This window comes from Engystomops pustulosus, chromosome 3 (assembly GCF_040894005.1).
Source record: "Engystomops pustulosus chromosome 3, aEngPut4.maternal, whole genome shotgun sequence".
NCBI lineage: Eukaryota > Metazoa > Chordata > Amphibia > Anura > Leptodactylidae > Engystomops > Engystomops pustulosus.
Window position 1 is genome coordinate 170997574 of NC_092413.1, and position 23585 is coordinate 171021158.

Sequence of the window (23585 nt, forward strand, 5' to 3'; positions counted from 1 at the left end):
ACAAAATAGCATGTGAAGAACAATATATATGTGTGAAGAAGACATTGCAGATGTATGTAAACATCTGCAATGTGTTCTTTACACACATATATATTGTTCTTCGCATACTATTTTGTACGCACCGTTCCGCGCGTATCTCCCGACAAGTAAGCAGATGTGCCGAACATCTGTAATCTATTCTTCACTGTGTTCTGCACTGTGTTTTTCACTTAAATGATCCTGTGTTCACTGTTTTTATTCTATTCTTCATTGTTCTTCACGGTGTTTTTTTAATTAAATGCTCGATCTCGAGCAGGGGAAATACTCGTCCGAGCAACGAGCCGTTTCGAGTACCTTAATACTCGAACGAGCATCAAGCTCGGACGAGTATACTCGCTCATCTCTAGTGAGGTGTCATTTTTTGTGAAATGAGACGACATTTTCATTGCTACCATTTTGAGGTCTGTGCGACATTATGATTTTGTACATTTGGGCGCCATTTCCCATCTCGGAGGTCACCGCCGGCCATATCCGTTTCTATATTTTGATAGATCGGGCATTTTGGGTCGCGGCGATACCTAATGTGTCTGTGATTTTTACTGTTTATTATGTTTTATATCAGTTCTAGGGAAAGGGGGGTGATTTGAATTTTTAATATATTTTTTTTTTTTAACTTTTTTTTTCTTTTTATTCCCACTATTTCTTAGACCATCTAGGGTACATTAACCCTAGATGGTCATATCGTTCCTACCATATACTGCAATACTTCTCTATTGCAATATATGGCATTTTTGCGGGTCATTCACTACAAGGAGCCACTGGCTCATTGTAACAAATCTGCAGAAGCCATGTAGCCTCGGGTCAAACGAAGACCCGAGGCTACCATGGCAACCGATCTCTACCCCCCGATGACGTTCAGGGGAGCGACAATCAGAATAAAGCGCGTGGGCGCCACCATCTTTTAAATGCCGCCGGCGACTTTGCCGGTGGCAAGGGACAGGTTAATAGCCACGATCTGTACAAGCACCGACCGTGGTTATTACCGGTGGCGGTTTGCTGCAATATGCAACAACCCCCACCCTTTTATGAAGAGGACTCAGCCCGTGAGCCCTCTTCATACATTCCCTGTAAGCGTTAAGGGGTTAATAAGGTATTTTGTAAAGTTCTAGGTAGCATAGAGCTCAAGATAGGGGAGCTGGAAGGGGCACTCTAAAGGTGACTAATCTCTGGCAAAAAGTGACTCTTCTCTGTACATTTGCATATGTGGTGACGATGACTATGGAGGTGATTTTTGTTTTCTATAAGTAAACGGAAAAGATTTAAAGGGGTGTTTCCTTTTCAGAAAACTAATGTTATTGTTTGTATTATAAAAAGTTATACAACTTTACACTACACTTTCTGCATCCATTCCTCATGATTTTCTAGATCCCTTGTTGCTGTCATTCTATAGAAAGCTTCTATATTTACTTCTAGTGGACATAAAGCTGCCCATGGTCACACAGCTGCGCACCTTGTTATAACCCACAGCCCTGATTACTGTATGAGATATTACGAGCCGTGCACCTGTGTGACGATGGTCAGATTTCTGTCTACTGGTTGTAAACATAGAAGCTTCCTATAGAATGACAGCAAGCAGAGATGTAGAAAACTGTGAGGAATTGATCTATATATTGGAAAATTGTATAACTTTTTAATTAACATTAATTTGCTGAAATGGGAACACCCCTTTAACATAAAATAGGAAATGCTAGAAATGTGACTTCATAACCTACCTGAGGAGGCTAGTAGTGTAGTGGGGTAAAAGCTGGTGACAATGTCCTTCCAATTCCATCCATAATACATAAAGCAGGCGATAAAGAAGTTTAGTGTTTGAAGTGTTTTTGAGGCAGAATAAAGTAATAAGGTGGAAAAATGTGACATCAAACTGAAAACACCACTTTCCATCGCTTTATTGTGCTTAGAAATGCCATGTCTTGTTGGAAAACAATGCGCTATTTTCAGCAGCACAAACCAGAGCAGGAGGAACACACTTTCTTATTGTTAGGAACAGTAAGCCATGTTTTCAAGAACTAAACATTAGTGGTCTGTAAAAAGGGAGTAAGCGTGGGCTGTAACCGAATATTTTTAGCTCTTTTCTCCCCGGAACATTTTTTCGCTGTGTGCAGTAAAGTAGGTTTCTATTCAAGCTTAAAAGAGACATTTGGATTATATTAAATTGATGAATTGTCAAACTATGAACGGCTGAGGTAAAATATATACACAGTACAGTATATAACATAGTACTCCAAACCATGGAAGAGAGAAAACTTTCTACAACATAATAAATGTTACCAGAGAACTTGTCCGGATAAACTGCAATGTGTGGAGATGACAAGTAACACTTCTCATGGTCTTTTAGTGACTAGTAAAGCTTTAGCCTCTGTTAGGCCTCGTCTCTAGTTTCATTTTGCAGCAACATGTAGGACATTATAGAGAAGTAATGAGCAGTGTCAGACTCATGCTAACATTGGCTATAGAGACATTGTGGGCCTCCCACCAGTCTTGAGAGTATAATACATAGATACAGAACACATCCTGGACATCAGATATATCATGTCAGATAAAATTACCAGTCAAATCTTACTAATTATCTCCCCATACATCCAATAAATACTGATAATATTATAAATAATTGAGGATATCTCACAACCAAACGTGGCACTTACACTTACAGATGACAGACTTGTCTCACTAAATGCAACGCAAGAGTTGTCTCACAAACTTGAAAGTTAGTCAATGAACTGAGATAGGAACTTCTATGCAGAATTAAAGCTGAAAACACTAAGCCTAAATAATAATATAATAATAATAATAATAATAATAGTTATTTATATAGCGCCATCATATTCTGTAGCACTTTACAAATCATAGGGGACATCTACAACTATATTACATTACAGAACAAAACAGTCATATGTAACAATAGGAGTGTAATAGCTTACAATCTATGAGGATGATGGGGAGACACAAGAGATATAAGAGGTTGTATAATGGTCCAGCCATTCTTTATAAGGGAAAAGTATAAAATAATTTAATAAATAATTTAATAAATAAAAATTCTGCTGCTTGAACCAGCCATCAGCCGCTGTCTTATTTACAGGGTCCAAGGTGAAAGTGACTGCAGAGAAGCCTGGAACTTGGTATATATCTACTGTTTACCAGATAACAGATGGGAGATAGGACATAGGATGCATTAGTAAAGGGACAGTTGACGTGTCATGCAGTTAGCGAGTGTGATAGGCTTGCCTAAATAGATGGGTTTTAAGAGCACGTTTGAAGCTTTGGAGGGTGACTATTAGTCTGAGAGTCCGGGGAAGGGCATTCCAGAGAATTGAAGCAACTCGGGAGAAGTCCTGGAGACCTGCATCAGAGGATCGAATTAAGGTAGAGATTAATCTAATGTCACAGGCAAATCGAAGAGCACGGGAAGGGCGATAGACTGAGATGAGAGAAGAGCTTTGTGGATGAGGGTAATTATTTTAAAGTGAATCCCGAAGGAGATGGGCAACCAGTGCAGTGACTGGCAAAAAACTGGAGGCATCCGTGTAGCATTTGGTCTGAAAGACGAGCCTGGCTGCTGCATTAAGAATAGATTGGAGAGGAGAGAGTTTAGTGAGTGGAAGACAGATTAGTAAAGAGCAACAGTAGTCTAATTGAGAGTGAATCAGTGCAACAATTAGCATTTTAGAAGTTTCAATTGTCAGAAATGGTCGGATTCTGGAGATGTTTTTGAGATGCATGTGGCATCTTATTTGTCTGTGAACATCAAAAATTAACCTGTCAGAGCTACTATGAAATGTACAATATTATATAATTCATATTATATTTATATTCTCCTGTCTCCATTATCTGTTTCAGTAATCTGCAGTCAGATGGGGTTGTCTGTAGTCCACCAATCTGCTATTGATGGAAAACCCTGCAAAATCATTTTAAAACTGACAGATCAATGTGCCAACTCTAGCCGGGTAGCCGAAATGTGTGCATTGAATATGATACATATTTGCTTTACTTCTGTTCACTTTATGTGAAGGTGTAGGTATAGAGACACCAGTTTTTACAAGGAAACTACACATGGTAACTAAGCTGTATACTAAGCATTGTCTGCTGATTCTGCTAATGCCAATGATTTCTTCCAGTGCATTTGCAGATTTACATTTAAAATGCAAATGAAACTAGACTCTTCTGGTGGTGTTTACTCAGTAGTGACCATTTTAACAGATTAGACTGCTAAAGGCGTCCAACTGAATAAACAAGGAATTGCATTGCTATCCATTACAAAGTTTGTGGAGGTTGAAAAATGATAAGCTATTACATTGCAGCCATGTTTTCTCATCAACATGATAGCTTCCTATGACCTTCTGTTAAGTCAAGGACTGAGAAGCGCTAAGGGATGATACATTCCAATTGTGAGACACTGAAGGGGTTAACTGTGGATGGGCGGTATGTTTCCCCTAGGTTTTCATACTATGCAAGGCCTTAGTGCTGAGGTTTGTGTTGTCCAGCACCTTGGACACAGGTGGTGGGAGCAGCCTAATCAGTCTGCATAAAGCCACTGAGCAGAGCTAAAAGTGTGTTCTCTCTGAAAGGAGGCTGGAGAGCACACAGCCCTGACCTCTGTGCCTGGAGCAGCGACTTATTTTATGTACTAGTGGTGAGTTAGAGAAACTCTGTTTAGTTAGCACCCTGACGGGTAGGATTTTGTTTGTTTAATGCCTGAATGTAAAGGCTGTTTTATTTTGCTGCTGCAATAAACGCAGGCGAGACCTGTTTTGGACTGTACCTTGGTGTCACTGTCTTGAACTGCATCCCAACACCCCACTACCTCAGACTCTACTGGGCCAAATCTCCCACATAATATATGCAATTTTACAGGTCTACCTGTCTACATGAGACTATTTAACCAAATTTACAACCTCTAGGCCCTGTGCTAAACCACAGATGGCAAGAAGACAACAGTCCCTACTCTGGGTATGTGCACAGAACAAATAACATACAGAGAGACAAACAGGCAAATTAGGTAAAAACTAAGATGGCGGCAAGGTACAGATTTGTGAGGCAAAGGATAGTCAATAACAAAGCAAAGATCAGAGTACACAGCAAACATCATGAGAATTAGTACTATAAGTAGCGATCAAAAGGACCAGCACTGACTGGTCAGGCGGCTCCACCATGCTGTGGTTTGTAATGGCGGGGAGGCCATGCAAGGGGATGGGCGAGTTAGGAAGCAGTTACCTGTGGCGGGGGGGAGGGCACTTGCGGAGGCGGAGTCACCTGTGGCCTGCGGGGTGGGCGGCGATGGGCAGGCAGCGGGCGGCTCCGTCATGCAGCGTTATGGATGGGCGGGGAGGCCATGCAGGGGGATGGGCGAGCTGGGAGGCGGTCACCTGTGCAGAGAGATGGGTTGGGAGGCGGTCACCTATGTCTGGGGGCGGCGGGCGGCTCAGGAGGGTGTGCGCGGGAGGAGCGGGGGTGCGGTATGGTGGGGGCCCGTAGGGGGGCAAGATGGTGGGGGCCCCGGGGCTCGAGCCCCGCCTTTAATCCGGCCCTGGATCCATCAATTAAAAACACATGGCAAGCACAACCAGCACCTAGATGGAGCAAGAGCAGAGCAAAAAGCTGTGTGTGAACTAGTCTTGAGAAGTACTACAGAAGTATCCTTGCAGTAGATCTGACCATTCTATGGACCCTTCTCTGATGTTTTCTTATCTGCCTCTTCACAGAAGATGCTTTGTGCTTTCAACAGGCTCCTCCAAGCCTGTGCCCAAACTAAACACAGGATGGAAACAACTTCATCTGCTTGAAATTTACTAGATGGATCAGAATACATACAAGAAAAACAAGGATTAAATCCACAACTGGAGACAAAAATGGATAAAATCATGGTTATGCACACTTAGGACTGTCTCCCCCATCCTTTATGACAGTCAGACACAAAATGCCTGATAAACTGTTTAACAACAAAATTGGTTCATGTAGACCGTCCGCTAGTCTGATTATTTGAAGTTGATCTCCAACTTCTTACAAAACTTACTCCAGAAACTTACTATTACATATTGTACCCATTGTACCCAAAAATGGGTACTCATTGTACCCCAAAAAAAAATCAGGTACCCCATGCAGTTTAAGGCAACCATATCAGGGAATAATTTGCCTAAAAAACAAGAATGCTTAGCAAGTACAGTACCGTGACATTCCTTAATTACCTTTAGTCGATAGTGAGAAGTTACAAATAATTTCCCTGCTGGAGTGTTGTAAGGAGCCAAGTGTTTGTTACAAATGACAGTAAACAAATCTGGCTCAATAGCAGACACAGCAGGGGAGATTAATTGGGGCACATTACTTACCTGTCTGACAGAGTTCACCGACAATAATGCATGTGGCGCTTCCCCGCTCAGGTCTGACGGGTTCATGTTCTTCTTCCTGGTGCATGTAAGTGCATTGTCTTGTGACACAATTTAAAAGTTAAATCCCGCGCTCAGTCAGAATCAGTTGTATTGTTCGATGGCCTGTCCCACGATTTGTGTTGCAGGAAAGCCAATCGCAGCTGCACCAAAATCCGATCCCGTGCAACACAATCCCAGTGCAGACACCTGTTAAATACCTGTCAAAGCCATGCAAATCCCAAAAAGACGAACAGTCCGACAAAAGTGCGATCTGTGACCCTTAGTAAATGAGCCCCATTATGCCTACTCTGCCCATTTTGTGGTGGAGAAAGCACATGAAACTCCCACTCCCAGCCAGTTTTCGGGCTTCTCCAACCAGCATGCCACTTTGGGCGTGTTGTGGCAGAGAGCAGTCAGGCCGAGGCCAGGCAGGGCCTGAACGCCCAGCCCACCACATTTATTATAAAAAAACTGGCGGAGACTATAGCAAAAAATCTCTTCCGCAGTTCAGATCTGGTCGAAAGTTTGCATCCACGGCTAGTATGAGGCACGAGCCTCTTAGTAAATGCAAGTTCAGAACTGCTAGCAGGGGGAATATTAAGACTGGCATTAGATACATCAGTCTTAATGGATTCCCTTCAACATCTTTAGGAGACAGATTTAGAGTCTTACAGATCAAAGAAACCAAGTCTGAGGGACTGGGAAAACAATTAATGGTCCATAATTCACCCAACAAGCCCCACAGGTGGCTGGAGTATGGAGGTGGGATACACAATGAAGTGACACCTAGAAAGACTACTTTAAAGGAAATCTATTATCAAAATGGATAAATCAGGGGTACGTAGCAGTACTAGGTACCTTGTATGCAGTAATATTCTTAGACATGTTATCGATTGACTTTCTTCAAAAATTAACTTTTAAAATTTCCTACTGCTGCCACACTATGCGGGTAGGGGGAAGCGGGAGAAAGCAGGGGGAGGGGAAGACATGTTGTGCTCATTGTAACAGCCTGTGAATCTGCAGCACTGAGGGGTTCCGGTAAGGCCGACAGAGCCCTTCAGGCTCATTATTATAATTTTAAAAGATGATTTTAGAAGGAAAGAAGCTATGACCATGACACATATAAGAAGATTACCACAGTCATAATGTATGGATCTATGAGCAAGGGTCACTGGTTTATCATGATAGATTTTGATGTAAAGCACTACGGAATTTGATGGCACTATATAAATAAAGATTAATATTATGGTAGATTTTCTTTAAAGGGGTTTTTCGCATGAAAGAAAGTTCTCAAATTTTATCCCCTAGTTATGTTTACACAATAAAGAACATTTATAACCCATTAAGTTACAATTTTACTAAGTTTTATTGGTGTTTTAGCTCCTTTAACTCAGTGATGTTCAGTGTAAGATACCAGAGTGTGGCGGGGACGCTCTAAGCAGACACATTATGATCCCTCTAGTGCTCTCTCTAGTGTGAGATGCTGTTTGCTGACAATGTGCTCAGATTATAAGACTTCAGGTTTATATACACTTTCATTTAGCTTTTGAACAATATACTAGTATATGAAATATAAAAAGAGAGATGAGACAGATCAGAGATGGGAGATGATGAGATGCATGAGATGGATATAACACACAATGACATACTTCAGCTCTGCTACATCTCTGCTATAAAACACACAGATCCCTGCTACAAAGATATTATCTTGCCTGTAGTTTGTAGATTTAGTATCCTCACACCCTGCTTGCCCCCTGCAGGAAGTGTGTAAGTGTGAGATCATCCTGGAATGCAGAGGGCATTTTTATGGGACGAATCTGCCATGCCTGACCCTAACAGAAGATTTACAGTCGGATCCCAGGCCAAACAAAATTGTATACACCAAGACTGATAGAGACATGTTGAAATTGTATCTCTGAAATGCTATATTTTTGTTAATAATTAGGGAATGTGTGTTATTTTGTTAACCTGAATATATGTAAAAATATTGAGGATAAAGGAACAGAGGTGGCAATCACCCAGTAGAGATCCCAAAAGTCCTTTATTAATTCCAAGCAGAGGTGTGGGGGAACTCTAAACATTGGTTTGAAAAAGCGCTTTAAAGCACGAAACGGACAGTAGCCATGTCTGGAGTCCCCCGTACCTCCACTAGTAATTAATAATGGACTTTTTGGATGTTTACCAGGTAATTGCCACTTCTGTTCCTTTATCATCGTGATTGTCTTGCTCATTCTGGTCGAGCACCCCGGAATTCCCTCTTTGCCTGTTGCCGTACTAACCTACCTATCCTCAGGGCAGTGGGACGTTTGGAGTTTGGTACAGGCGGTCCCCTACTTAAGGACACCCGACTTACAGACAACCCATAGTTACAGACGGACCCCTCTGCCCACTGTGACCTCTGGTGAAGCTCTCTGGATGCTTTACTATAGTCCCAGACTGCAATGATCAGCTGTAAGGTGTCTGTAATGAAGCTTTATTGATAATTCTTGGTCCAATTACACCAAAAATTTTGAAACTCCAATTGTCACTGGGGCAAAAGAAAAAAAATTGTCTAGAACTTCCATTATAAAATATACAGTTTCGACTTACATACAAATTCAACTTAAGAACAAACCTCCAGACCCTATCTTGTATGTAACCCGGGGACTGCCTGTATTGATGTGTGGATTGTGCCAGTCCTTTTGTCTTCTGATATTTAAAAATCTTGTCTTCATGAGAATACCCCTTTAAGTGTGACAATTATACAAAACTACCATAAATCACTGAATTGCAATAAAGCTAGAGTTGAGGGTGTTTCTAACAGTTTTACAGACAATAGAGATGAGCCTATTAATTTATGCCAGTTCACACATGAATATTGATTACTACCACTAGCATGTTTTCAGCAGGCGTTAGCCATTGGATTACAATGTTCCGACATGGACGACAGATCCGCTATTCCAAAGAAGCAGACTTCACATTAGTCACTGAAACAAATGACTTTGCTATCAATAGCATTTGAAGCCCAGCAGACAATTAGAAGACATCTGTCACCGACATCAGAGAAACAAATAACTCAAGAACTGGGCTCTACTGAACTCAATAGAAATATGATGGGCTAATTTATCACCATATGTGTATATGTGCTGAATGCCAAATGCTTTAACTTTTTCTCTGGAAATAATTAATCAAAAATGTATTCTGTGCCTAGAACAGTTAGAGATTGCTGTGGATATGTCATGGATTCTCTAAAAATACCAAGGCAGACTGTTCAAATGTTCTAGCTTTCTATATAGTAGAGGAATTTTCTCGCTGGCTTCCAAGATTAAGGTGATGAGTACATTTATAAAACATGAACCGTCAGAGCTTGTCTTGTTACATACAGCTGCACAACATCCACACATCTGGTGATTTATGCGAGACTCATCAGGAGGCGTATTTTTTTGCTAAAATTTGGTAAACAATTAGACAGATTTACTCATACTGTCTAAAGATAATACTAGACAGACTTAAACTGCACCAAATGTATCATTTACTGTAATTTCAGCAACTGTTATAAATCTGGCACAGTTTAAAGGACATCTACAATGAAGGCTTGTAAACCTAGCACACAGACATACTTGTGTGTGCCCCCTCTAGTAGGACACACTCTTCTTTAAGCTCTATATTGCCTTGCTTTTTAGAAAAAAGGCTTTAAAATTATGCAAATGAGGCCTGGGGGCTCCCGGCTCCATTAACATCTAAGGTCGCCCTTCAGGCGGCTCATTTGTATAATTTTTTAAGCTTTAAAAAAAAAAACAGGCTGTAAGAAGCATAAAGAAGAGCAGATCCTGCTAGAGGGGGAACACACCAGTATGTCATTGTGCTTGGTTCCCAATCCTTCATCCTGGTGGTAGATGTCCTTAAAAGGAAATCTACCATCAAAATCCATCATGATTAACCACAGACACTTAATCATAGATCTAGGCACTGTGACTGTGGTAATATACTTATATTTGTAATCCATGGTCTCATTCCTTCTAAATACAACTTTTAAAATTATGCTAACAAGCCTAAGGGGCTACCTTGATCTGATACCATGTAAGATCATGGAACTATTTGAAAACAGTCTTGCTGGGACTACTTTTTATGAACTTCTTCAGATTTAGATCTATCTTCAGATGTTGTTCCAACTTGAGGTTGCACAGAAGAGGAATAATACTCCTACCAGCATTTTTGAGGAATATTTTTAGTTGCGTAGTACTCAATGAAGTAAAGCTCCTAGCTTGCTTGCTAACTGTGTCCATAGACATATTGTGAAGTATTGTTTAATGAAAATGTTTTTATTTTTCATATACTTGCTGAATGCTGAGAATACCATAAAGACTTTTGACTATGGCTGAAGCTGATCAAAGTCCACGCCTCTACACCAAAGGAATGCAAGACCCCCTTCGGGATGTTTACCCATTTCCCAAGTGGGATATCCAATTCAGGGAAAACAGCCTTAGTGTCTCCAATGCCCATTGTAATAATTTACCAACCAATGGACTATGGATATTACTTCTTTATCCCTTAGTAATCAGGCCCAGCCCCACTGAAAGTTTCTGTATAATACTTTGTGACACAAATAAAGCAGCTCACATCTGCCTTACTTTTGATGGCATCAGTTTGCAGAGGTTGAGATATTATACCATACGATTCTCTTGGTCTGATTTCTTCTTCTGAGCTAACCTCTGACTTTTATCAGTTATTTGAGAACCTGAGGGCAGAACTTGACAATATACTGGAAAATGGAGGCCTTCTTTTAGCCTCTGTTGGACAAGAATACACTTGTCCAACAGAAGAAAAAAAAAGAACTAAAAGCAACCTTATACAGTCCTAATGTAAATATGTACATACAGCACACACAACACATATGCACATACAGCATATACAACATTCAAATATACGTGCAAACAACCTTGAACTCTTGGGGGTCTGATCACTTACATAATATACTGCAATACAACTGTAACACAACACAAGAGTGGTGGTCGTTAGAGGTCAGTGTTCGCACACTGGGGCACATAGGATAGGGCCTAACTTTTCTTTGTGGGAAAACCCTTTTAAATTCTGATTAGCTGCACTGGCTTCGATGCAACAGAAATCATGGGGCGTGCCATCGGCCGATCTGACTGATTCAGACTGAGTGCGGGATTTAAGATTCAAACTCTGTCGCAAGGCACTTACATGCACCAGGAAGAAGAAGGTGAACTCTGGTGGACCTGACCGGGTAAGCGACACATGCAGGATATCGGGCGCAAGATCTTAGTGAATCACGAGTCAGGGAATTATTTATAATGGTCTTTTTGAGTCAATTTGCAAACTAAAAAAATATACACTATACATTGCAAAAAAAATTACAATTTTAACTAAAAACTAAAAATGTTTAAATTAACTTTTTTATCTTCAACTATCCCTGTGTCACAAAAAAACACTGCAAACATTTTTAAGATATTGCACAGAAAAAGGTTGCCATGACTATGTGATGGAGGCTGCCAGACTGTCACCATATAGATCCTGTATGTGCTCTGCGCAGTGTTCAGTGGATTTACTTGTGGTAAACTAAATTGATTTAATGCTAAATTACTTTCAGTATGAACACAAGGCATCATGGGATCTGTGGGCAAGCTAATTGGCCTCAGCCTGAGGGCATAAACTGACAGACATTAGTCTCCGCCCACTTCACCTCTGGTGAGAAAGATTTTAGTAAAATACTTTCAGAACAGAAAATGTCAAAACTTTGGAAAGAAAATGACGAGCAGCACAAAGTAAGCCTTGTTTGTTTACAAAGGGGGAATCACATATAATAATTTGGTAAAATCATTATAGCTTTACAATTACGATTTAATGATTTTGTTTGCATCATGAAAAATTTAAAATTTTTCCAATATACTTTCTGTATCAATTCCTCACTGTTTTTTTAGATCTCTGCTTGCTGTCCTTCTATAGAAAGCTTCATAATCATCTGTGTTACCATGGACAGATTTCTGTCCACTGGAAAACCTTTCTGTAGAAGGATATTAACCAGATATATAGAAAATAGAGATGAGCGAACATACTCGTCCGAGCTTGATGCTCGTTCGAGCATTAGCGTACTCGAAACTGCTCGTTGCTCGGACGAATACTTCGCCCGCTGGAGAAAATGGCATCTCCCGCCGTTTTGCTTTTTGGCGGCCAGAAACAGAGCCAATCACAAGCCAGGAGACTCTGCACTCCACCCAGCATGACGTGGTACCCTTACACGTCGATAGCAGTGGTTGGCTGGCCAGATCAGGTGACCCTGGAATAGACTAGCCCCTGCCTGCGTTGCTCGGATCATTCTATGTCTGGATGCCGCTAGGGAGAGAGCTGCTGCTGGTCAGGGAAAGCGTTAGGGTGTTCTATTAGCTTACTGTTAGGCAGGAGTGATTCTACAAGAACCCAACAGCCCTTCTTAGGGCTACAATAACGTTATACATTTTTTTTTTAATTTGCTTGTGGCTGGCACTAGTAGTGCAGCCAGTACCATATTGTGAGGAATTTGCTGGGAGACCTGCGACCGTTGTGTTTAGCTCTTAGTGACAATTTATTAGGGGTTTGATTAGAATTAGGCAGAGTCTGCTGATTTATTTTTTTTTTTTTACCTTTATTTCATTTTATAGCTCAAACTCATCTTGCAAAACAGTGTGCTTTCAGTGTCGGCTACAAAATAGCCATAGGAGAATCCCAACGGCTTACTTAGGCCTACAATAGCGTTATATTTTCCTTTTTTTGGTTTGCTTGTGGCTGGGCTTGCTGGCATTAGTAGTGCAGCTAGTACCATATTGTGAGGAATTTGCTGGGAGACCTGCGACCGTTGTTTTTAGCTCTTAGTGACACGCATATCCACCTCAAACACCGAAGTGGGACAATTTATTAGGGGTTTGATTAGAATTAGGCAGAGTCTGCTGATTTATTATTTTTTTTTTACCTTTATTTCATTTTATAGCTCAAACTCATCTTGCAAAGCACAAAATCCAGTTGTGTGCTGTCAGTGTAGGTTAGAAACTAGCCATAGCAATAGGATAGCATCGTTTTGTTAAAAAAAAAAGAAAAAGAAAAAGAAAATAAACACAAAAAAAAAAATTTTAAAGTTTACATTTTATTTTGGAAAATGTTTAACCCGAGGGATAGGGGTAGAGGACGAGGGCGTGGACGTGGGCGTCCAACTACTGCAGGGGTCAGAGGCCGTGGTCCTGGGCGGGGTGAGACACCACCTGCTGATGAGGGAGCAGGGGAACGCGGCAGAGCTACACTCCCTAGGTTCATCATGTCTCAAGTTACTGGGACTCGTGGTAGAGCACTGTTGAGGCCAGAACAGTGCGAAGAGGTGATGTCGTGGATTGCGGACAATGCTTCTAGCCATTTGTCCACCAGTCAGTCTTCCACGCAGTCCACCCATGTCACCGAAATCAGCACTCCTCCGGCTCCTCCACCTCAGCCTCCTTCCCCCCAGTCTGCCCCCTCCCACCAAAATTTGGCATTTGAACCGGCATACTCTGAGGAACTGTTTTCTGGACCCTTCCCACAGTCACAAACCACTTGTCCGGTTGCTGCTGAGCAATTTTCCGATGCCCAGGTTTTCCACCAGTCGCAGTCTGTGGGTGATGATGACATTATTGACGTAGTGGAAGAAGTGTGTAAAGAGGTGTCGGACGATGAGGAGACACGGTTGTCAGACAGTGGTGAAGTTGTTGTCAGGGCAGGAAGTCCGAGGGGGGAGCAGACTGAGGGACCGGAGGATGATGAGGTGACAGACCCAAGCTGGGTTGATAGGCCGGGTGAACACAGTGCTTCTGAGACGGAGGCGAGTCCTATAGCAGAACAGGTTAGAAGAGGCAGTGGTGGGGCCAGAAGGAGAGGCAGGGCCAGAGCTGGTGCATCAGCGCCAAATGTTGCCCGTAGTGAAGCTCCCGTGGCGAGGGCTAGATTTTCAGAAGTCTGGAGTTTCTTTAAAGAAACACCGGATGACCGACGGACTGTGGTGTGCAACCTTTGCCAAACCATGATCAGCAGGGGTTCCACCACTACTAGCTTAACTACCACCAGTATGCGCAGGCATATGAATGCTAAACACCCCACTCAATGGCACCAAGCCCGTTCACCTCCGGCCGGGCACACCACTGTTCCTTCCCCTGTGTCATCTGCTAGTCAGCCCCCTGCCCAGGACCACGGCCCAAACACCTCCCGTGCGAAAACCCCATCTTTGCCTCCACGATCCTCCACAGCATCCACCAGCGTTCAGCTCTCCATACCCCAGACGCTGGAGCGCAAAAGGAAGTATAGCGCAACCCACCCACACGCCCAAGCCCTCAACGTCCACATCTCCAAGTTGCTTAGCCTGGAGATGCTGCCCTATAGGCTGGTAGAGACCGAGACCTTTCGAAACCTCATGGCGGCGGCCGCCCCTCGGTATTCGGTCCCCAGCCGCCATTACTTTTCCCGATGTGCCGTCCCAGCCCTGCACAAGCACGTGTCAGAGAACATCATCCGTGCCCTGACCAACGCCGTTTCTGACAAGGTCCACCTGACCACGGACATGTGGACGAGTGCTGCCGGGCAGGGCCACTATATATCGCTGACGGCACATTGGGTTAACTTGGTGGAGGCTGGGACCGAGTCTGACCCTGGGGCTTCTCATATACTGCCGACGCCGAGGATTGCGGGGCCTACCTCGGTCCAGGTCTCAAAGGCCTACTATGCCTCCTCCTCCTCCCACCCCTCCTCCTCCAAATTACCATCCGTGGGCATGGCGCCATCAGTCGGTAGCTCTAGGCACAGCAGCAGTGCCATCGCTAAGCGACAGCAGGCGGTGCTCAAACTGCTGAGCCTAGGCAATAAAAGGCACACCGCCCAAGAACTATTACAGGGCATCACGGCGCAGACTGATCTGTGGCTGGCACCGCTGAACCTGAAGCCAGGCATGGTTGTGTGTGACTATGGCTGTAACCTGGTGGCGGCTCTGCAACTCGGCAGACTGACACATGTGCCATGCCTGGCCCATGTGTTAAATCTCATAGTTCAGCGTTTCCTCAAGACATACCCCAATCTGTCTGATTTGCTCACGAAGGTGCGCCGCATCTGTGCGCATTTCAGGAAGTCCAGCACAGATGCTGCCACTCTCAGGGCAGCGCAGCGCCGCCTCCAACTGCCCGCTCACCGACTGTTGTGCGACGTGCCCACGAGGTAGAATTCAACATTAACCATGTTATCCAGAGTTTACCAGCAGCGCAGAGCGAATGTAGACTGCCAGATGTCAACTTCCACCAGAACTGGTAGTCAGGTCAGTCAGCTTCCTCAAGTCTACAATGAGGAGTGGACGTGGATGTCTGATATCTGTCAGGTGCTGAGTAACTTTGAGGAGTCAACACAGATGGTCAGTGGCGATGCCGCCATCATCAGCCTCACCATCCCGCTGCTTGGCCTGTTGAAAAACTCTCTGGTCAGCATGAAGTCGGAAGCTTTGCGCTCGTCACAAGAGACGGGGGAAGAAGATTCCCTTGTTGATAGCCAAAGCACCCTTAGGTCTGTTTCTCAGCACATATCGGAGGAGGTGGAGGAGGATGAGGAGGAAGAGGAGGAGAATGTTGGCGAGACAGAAGAGGGGACCATTGTTCAGTCCTTCACTGTTCAGCGTGTATGGGCAGAAGAAGAGGAGTTGGAGGAGGAGGAAATGGGCAGTCAGGCCAGTGAGGGGAGTGAATTCTTGCACGTTGGGACTCTGGCGCATATGGCAGATTTCATGCTAGGCTGCCTATCCCGTGACCCTCGCGTTCAAAGAATTTATTCCAGCACCGATTACTGGGTGTTCACTCTCCTGGACCCACGGTGCAAGCAAAATCTTTCCACTCTCATCCCTGGAGAGGAAAGGAGTGTGAGAATGCATGAATACCAGCAGGCCCTGGTGCACAAGCTGAAACAGTATTTCCCTTCTGACAGTGCTAGCGGCAGAGGGCGTACTTCTGCGGGACAAGTAGCGAGGGAGAGTAGGCGAGCAGGCAGCTTGTCCAGCACTGGCAGGGGTACGCTTTACAAGGCCTTTGCCAGTTTTATGTCACCCCAGCAAGACACTGTCACCTGTCCCCTGTCTCGGCAGAGTAGGGCTGATCTTTACAGAAAGATGGTGAGGGAGTACGTAGCTGACCATACCATCGTCCTAAATGATCACACAGCTCCCTACAACTACTGGGTTTCAAAGCTGGACATGTGGCACGAACTTGCGCTGTACGCCTTGGAGGTTCTTGCCTGCCCTGTCACTAGCGTGTTGTCCGAGCGGGTTTTCAGTGCAGCTGGTGGCATCATCACCGATAAGCGTACACGCCTGTCGACTGACAGCGCTGACAGGCTGACGCTTATCAAGATGAATAAAGCCTGGATTTCTCCGGATTTTCATTCTCCAACAGGTGAAACAAGCTCAACCTGAATAATGTATACACTCCTCCTCCTCATTGTCCTCCTTCTCCTCCTCTTTGTACACTAAAGCATAGGAAACTGGCTATTTTTTGCCAGGGCCAACTGGCTCTAGCTATAGTACTCTATGTATTTAATTTTTCTGGAGGGCCACCGACCCGGTCCTCTGTTTTAAGAAATTTTTTGGACTGCCACATACAGGCACTATCCAAATTAAATTGTCTCCATAGCAGCCTCCACATGTCGTCTTTTTAGCTGGCTTCACACGTTGTCTCCATTGCTACCTCCACACGTCATCGCCATAGCTGCCTCCAAAAGTCGTCCATATAGCTGCCTCCATACATGGTCTCCTTATCAAACGAACTGTGTCAGGCAGAATTTTGGGTTGTTTTCATGGCTTCCACATCAAATTTGTTAACTTTGTTGCCACCCTGCTGTGTAATCCACAAAATATACTGGCAAACTTTTATCATTTACCAATATTATTTCAGCGCTTCTTGCGCATCTGTTTACATTCCCCTCACCCACCATATCCTAAACTTATAAGAACGCTACTACACTTGATCTTATACAAAAGGTTCTTAGAAGTGCTGTTTGGGGAGTAGCCTAGAGACAGGGGCTTGGATTGGCGAAAGCTCACCTGGCTGCGGAGTGCCAGTTCCATCTCAGGATCCAACTAACATAGTTTTAACTGCAGCACCTTTAATCTACTACTAGTTCACTGCCTCCATACATAGTCCCCTTATCAAACGAGCTGTGTCGGGCAGAATTTTGGGTTGTTTTCATGGCTTCCACATCAAATTTGTTAACTTTGTTGCCACCCTGCTGTGTAATCCACAAAATATACTGGCAAACTTTTATCATTTACCAATATTATTTCAGCGCTTCTTGCGCATCTGTTTACATTCCCCTCACCCACCATATCCTAAACTTATAAGAACGCTACTACACTTGATCTTATACAAAAGGTTCTTAGAAGTGCTGTTTGGGGAGTAGCCTAGAGACAGGGGCTTGGATTGGCGAAAGCTCGCCTGGCTGCGGAGTGCCAGTTCCATCTCAGGATCCAACTAACATAGTTTTAACTGCAGCACCTTTAATCTACTACTAGTTCACTGCCTCCATACATAGTCCCCTTATCAAACGAGCTGTGTCGGGCAGAATTTGGGTTGTTTTCATGGCTTCCACATCAAACTTGTTAACTTTGTCGCCACCCTGCTGTGTAATCCACAAAATATACTGGCAAACTTTTATCATTTACCAATATTATTTCAGCGCTTCTTGCGCATCTGTTTACATTCCCCTCACCCGCCATATCCTAAACTTATAAGAACGCTACTACACTTGATCTTATACAAAAGGTTCTTAGAAGTGCTGTTTGGGGAGTAGCCTAGAGACAGGGGCTTGGATTGGCGAAAGCTCGTCTGGCTGCGGAGCGCCAGCTCCATCTCAAGATCCAACTAACATAGTTTTAACTGCAGCACCTTTAATCTACTACTAGTTCACTGCCTCCATACATCGTTTCCTTATCAAACGAGCTGTGTCAGGCAGAATTTTCAGGTGTTTCACCAGATACATAGTGGAACGCGGCCCATTTGTCGCCGCCATGCTGGATGCCCCATACTGTCGCTCTTAATCATGGAACCATTTCCGTAAAAACTATTAAAAATAGAACCACTATGCTATTCCATTATTCCTAGGTGAAATATTCAAACGACCCGGCCTGCTTTGAAAATTATAATTTTTTCAAAGTAAACGCTTCTGGCCCCCAGGCCCATTTTGGGTGGGGAGGAGCCGAGAGACAGGGGCTTGGACAGGCGAAAGATCGCCTGGCAGTGGACCGCCAGCTCCATCCCAAGATTAGGCAGCCTCAGAGGCATCCATGCATGCTGCCCCTGCTGTTTCCTGTCCATTTTGCCTCCACGATCCTCCACAGCATCCACCAATGTCTCATTTCAACTCTCTATACCCCAGACGCTGGAGCACAAGAGGATATGCAGCACATCATCCCCTTATCAAACGAGCTGTGTCAGGCAGAATTTTCAGGTGTTTCACCAGATACATAGTGGAACTCGGCCCATCTGTCGCCGCCATGCTGGAGACCTGAAGTTGCAATCATAGCAGCGCAATATGAATGCCCCATACTGTCGCTCTTAATCATGGAAGTCGTCTCCATGGCTGCCTCCACATGTCGTCCCCTTATCAAAAGAGCTGTGTCAGGCTAATTTTTCGGGTGTTTCACCAGATACGTTATGGAACTTGGTCACTATGTCGCCACCATGCTGTGTTATCGACTAAATATACCGTCAACCTTTTCTTCACATAGGAAATCATTTCACCTCCTTTGGTGAAACCTGAGGGTATGTTAGGGTATGTCGTCATGACACTCTCTAGCCTGCCACTGCTGCCGCTGCCTCTGCATGCCGTCCCTTATAGTTTCAGGGTCAATTATTGGATGTTTTAGATGCTATCTAGCCTCATTCGGTCACTCTGTCATGGCCATGCTGTTGCCCATAATTTTGGCATAATGGTGTGATTAAGCAGCCTCAGAGGCATCCATGCATGCTGCCCCTGCTGTTTCCTGTCCATTTCCGTGGTGTTTCCATCCTTTTCTGAGGTTCCCAGGTGTTTGGCCAAGCTTCCCTGTGCAGAGCCTTGGTCCCCTTGAAAAATGCTCGAGTCTCCCATTGACTTCAATGGGGCTCGTTATTCGAGACGAGCACTCGAGCATCGGGAAAAGTTTGTCTCGAATAACGAGTACCCGAGCATTTTAGTGCTCGCTCATCTCTAATAGAAAACCATTAGGAATTGATACAGAAAGCGTATAATACAGAAAATTGTATAACTTTCATTACACAAACAATAACAATTTATTTGCTGAAATGGGAACTCCCCTTTAAGTCACAAAGGGGTTAAAAAGAGTAGTCACCTACTTCCTCATAAAAACTACAAGGGGAACCTTGGGGAAGAACTCTTTCAATATGGACAGAGATGGACCATTAGCCACAGTGGTACAGGTACAGCATAATGACATTGTCCCCATGCTTATGGTTAGCTCTTTATCACCACCTTCTGAAATGAACTGGTGCTGCAGTACCAGAGACAGAAAGTAGAGTACTCGCCATAGTCACAAAACTCCTCTTTTATCCTTGCATGTCTTTAGATTTGGTGCTAAAAAGTTATCTTATCTGATGATATATATATATATATATATATATATATATATATGATATATATATAGCTGGTATATCTAAAAAATAGAACTGGATGTTTATCTGCACTTTTCATTTCTAACTATGTTTTAGCTGTCTGTATTTCCCGTTCAATATCTCACAAAGTCTGATTTGCTCTTAAAAAGTTGATTTTTATTTACAATATGATGCAAAAAGTGTCAAGAAACAGAAGACAGGGGGTTCTGAAGTGATTCTACTCCTAAAACCACTAAACTTGACTCATGTCATGTGAAAATGAGATAAGAAAAGTCTAATTTGGCCAACCGGGGAGATTTTTTTGTACGTAAACTGGTGAGATTTCACATAAAAGATGGAAATGTAGAAAGGACATTTCTTATCCTACCTGAGGGAGCCGGTAGTTTAGTGGGGTAAAACCTGGTGACAGGTTCCCTTAAGTCAGACATTTTAATACAACTGACAGAGAAATTACACAGCACAAATTTATAAAAAATTTAATTTTTTAAAACAAATATTTTACTACAATAGAGCAGAGAAATCATCCTTAAAGGGAACCTGTTATCAGCTATTGGCCTATTAAACCACGACTAATACATTGTCATGCAGAATAACTCCTAGTTTGGCATCATCCAGAAAGTCTACTTTAAAGTGAGATGTAAATTGGTTGTATAAAGTCAAGGAGGTGGAGAGTTTAACAAAGAAGTCAAAGTGGGGAGCTCTGAACGCCTCTTCCTCTGTGATTGACATTGTGCACTGGACTTCAGGAGATCTGATTAGTGATGTCTCTGGATGCAGAACCATCAATTACAATGAAGGGGGTTTTCTGAGGAAGAGAGAGCTTGACTTCAGTGTAAAAATCTCTGCCTCCTTGACTTTATAAAACTAATTTACATCTCACTTCAAAGTTGAATTTCAAGATGAAACAAGAAAAAAAACCTGGATTTTTCCCAATATTTGTGGCATTTCAACCATGGTATCTCTTTATTGTGCTCTTCAGAAATAAATTACAAACATAGCTGCTTTTGTATCTCCTGTAGACTTTGGAAAATATTATATATGTAGGTAGCCATGTTCCTGCATGCAGTGTTTTTACAGAGGTCTTCCTATTTTTAATATTGATATAATTTTCTGTGGTTTTATTGCACATATCTATGGACCAGGATCATTAGGGTGCCATCAGGATATTTATAAAAAGGCATCTAGGGCGTGTGAATAAATTCTGATTTCATTGGAATTAATCTTGAATAATAATAATTTTTTTATTTGATTGTCATTTTTTTTAACAGTTGAATAGTGTAGCCATGGGTACCAGGAGGACGCCCGCGTATACCAATATCATAATTGTATACTGGGAGGAAGATGCCATCTATCCAGGGTTGGACATGGGTACCTAGGGTCCAACAGCGAAATTGATTCTGGGTGCCCATCCTACCGGCTGCATAGAAATTTTATCTATATCGCAGAGAATTTTGTGTACTGTCACACATCAATCTTGCACAGGTCCTATCGACTAGGGATCGCACCCTTGTTAATGCCAGAAGACAAAGTCTAAGCACACCTTTGCAGAATTAACCCCTTAAAGACGCAGCCATTTTACAGCTTAAGGCTCAGTCCCATTTTTTGGATTCTGACCTGCGTCTTTTTATATGGTTATAACTTTTGAACACTTTTACTTATCAAAGCGATTCTGAGATTGTTTTTTTCCCACATGTTGTACTTCATTTTAGTGGTAAATTTTGGCTGATAAGTTTTGCGTTTATTTACAAAAAAAAGAAAAAAATGATGAATTTTTTAAAAAATTTGCCATTTTCGAAATTCAAAATCACTGCGTTTTCAGGCAGATCGATTTACCACCTAAATAACTTTCCGAATAACATTTACCATTTGTCTACTTTACATTTTCATAATTTTTTAAATGTTTGGATAATTTATTTTGACGTCACGCGGCCTACAAATCGAATAGCGATTTTCCGTATTTTCAGAATTGACTATTTTGGGGATAAATACTGTTTGAAATTAAATTTTACATATTTAGCATCAAAAAACCCCTATATAACCAACCAATTTTCAAATCTGCACCCCACAAACTATCAGAAACAGCATTTACAAAGATTGTTAACCCCTTGAGATCTTCATAGTAATTGAATCAAAATGGCGGTGAAATTTAGAATGGTCATATTTTGTTGGTTATACGTTCATTTAGCCCTAAAATTTACACATTTCCAAAAGATAAAAAGAGAAAACCCCACATGTGCAGCGACCCCCCACATGTGGACATTACTTGTGTTATGGGGGCACAGCAGGGCGCAGAAGGGAAGGAGCACCCTGCAGCTGCCAAGATTTTAGTTTTCTCGTTGCCCCCTTTTGAAGGCTCTAAAATTTTCGCTTTTCTGTTATTTGGGCCATGTGACAGCATTTTTTTTGCGCGATGAGATGCTTTTTCCAGTGTTACCATTTTGGGGTTGGTATCACCTATTGTTGAAAATTTAGGAACTTTTTTGAGGTCATGAGTAGAAAAGCATCAATTCTGTACTGGATTTTTTACTTTTTTTTTTTTTTGTGTTCACCGTATATCCTAATAATCTTGTTATCTTTATTCTATGGGTCGATACGATTACGGGGATACCAGACATGAATATTTTTTCTTATGTTTTACTAAATTTGCCAAATAAAACCCTAATGTGGGGAAAACGCTATCATTTTTGCATCGCCGTCTTCCAAACATTGTTAAGTTTTTGGCTACAGAGCTGGTTGATGGCTTGTTTTTTGCAGAACATGTTGTTCTTTGCAACAGTATCATTCTGGAGTACATATGTTTTGTTGATCACTTTTTATTGCATTTTTAGTGGGATATAATAGGTAAAAATCATAATTTTGGCGGGTTTTTAACGTTTTTTTTTTTACGGCGTTCATCATATGGGTTCAATAGTTATTTAGTTTTATTCTATGGATTGTTACGGACGCGGTGATACTATATATGTGGGGTTTGTGTTATGATTTAGACTTTTTTGAGCGTTATATGTCTCTTTATATGTTTTGGGGCTTATGGGCATTTTTAGTGATTTATAAAGTTATTTTTTATTGAAAAACATTTTTTTTTACATTTTTTACTTGATCCACCATGGGTTATGAACAAGCAATCATCTGATTGCTTGTTCATGATAATACTCTGCAATACTACTGTGGGATTACCCGACAGCTTCCGGTGCGCTGGTGTTCCGGCTGCACGTCGCCTCGCTCTGCTTCCCCTCCTGGCTGATCGTGTGTGTGTGTTTGTGCCGGCATCAGCGTGCCGGCATCAGCGGCATCAGCGTGGGGTCCCCCGTACTAGGTGCCGGCTGTGTACCTGGTGTTCCGGATGTCCCGGACGTGAAACGTGGAGCGTGGACCTCGGGGGTTTCTTCTGTCCTGGGCTTAGTAGCCAGCTGTTTGAGGTGATGCTCCGGATTGAGGTGCCGCTCCGGATCTGGGTGCCGCTCCGGATCTGGGACCGTGGAGCGTGGACGTCGGGCTGCAGTCCTGGATCGCGCTGGGCTCCATTGGGTAATGTTAGATGCCTACTGCCCCG